This window comes from Coloeus monedula, assembly GCF_965178545.1.
Source record: "Coloeus monedula genome assembly, chromosome: 6".
Taxonomy (NCBI): Eukaryota; Metazoa; Chordata; class Aves; order Passeriformes; family Corvidae; genus Coloeus; species Coloeus monedula.
The window spans coordinates 4,138,831-4,140,232 of NC_138786.1; positions in this window are offsets into that span (position 1 = coordinate 4,138,831).

Consider the following 1,402-nt stretch of genomic DNA (forward strand, 5'->3'; position numbering starts at 1 on the left):
AATGATTTATCAAACTCTTATTATCAAGAAAATGTCACACGAAGGGCACCTTGCTATGCACTGACGCAAACTCAGTCTTTCCCAAGGAAGTATAGAAAGCTTTGCTCTGAACTGGGCAAAATCCAGTCCGTCAATTGCCTGTGCCGCTGTTTTTACCTCTATCGGCTCGGTCTGTGGCTATTTAAGACATGGTAAGTGCTTGATTTCTTCTCTTCCATACCGAGAAGGGCTGGAGGAGCAGAGCGGTGGCGGAGGGGGAGCTGTCCGCGGTGCTGCCGGCGGAGCCAGCGCGGAGCCTCCCGCGGACGGGGTAGGGGTGCTGCGGGGGAGGGGGCGAGCACGGGGAAAGTGATGGTACCCCAAAACGCACTCATTTAGTGACCGAGTCCTTGCAGATCTTATCCCTGGTGCCGGGAGAGTGGGATTACGATGGAGAGAAAACTTGTGGCGGAAATGGTGACGGGGGGTTTTGTGAAACACTCTGAAAAAAGAAAGTGTATTTGTAAAGCTAACATTAAACTGATGGGAAGGTAGGGTTTGCCTGCAGGTTGCTTAATGTATAAAAAGAAGATACATTTTAAACTGTAGTTTTAAGCTGGAGGGAAAGGTAGAGGTGAGTGTCTTCAGAAACCTATTTAATGATTAGGGGACGCTTAAATAAAATCTTTAGCATTGTGTGAGTCGGGAACACAAGAAAAAGAATAGGAGAAAGCTACTGTTAGTGGCGTTAATCTCTCTGTGGCAGTGCGGTTATATTTTGGGGTTTTTTTTGCATTTCGCTGTCTTGCTGATGGGCTTTGAAGCATGGCAGCCAGCTCAGAAATGTTCACCAGCACTATTTCACTTGTTTTTTAACATCCCCGGCTGCCTACAGGGCAGCTTGTCTCCTGCTCATATATGTTAAAAAAAAAAAAAAAAAAAGTCGATGTGCATTGTTGAATGACAGAAAGGAAATGGGGCGTAAAATTAAAGAATCTTTCTACACTGGTGATAGGGAAGGGAGCATCCTACAGTCGTGATGTGAAATCTAACGAGGTCTGGCGGCGCAGTGCTGTAGAAACACTTATTTAAACTTGAATTACGGGTTTGCAGATGCTGGTGTTGTTATTTGTTTGAGGTTTGTTGTTGGGGTTTTTTTTGGGGGGGGAGGGTTTTTTTTTTGTGTACCGTACTCTTTTTTCCCCCAGAGTGTTAACGCTGAATGGGAGGGCAAGCAGGCGAGCCGTGGCTCCTCGAAATTCTGCAACACTCCTGTATCCCGGTTTTCTGGCGCATGCGTTTCCTGCACGAGGACAAAAATTCGTAGAATCACTGCAGCGCCAACAGTTTTTTTTCTCTTCTTCTTCTTCTTTTGGTAAAATATGTGACGTTCTCATTTTAGGATTACGCCAGTCAAAGGGAT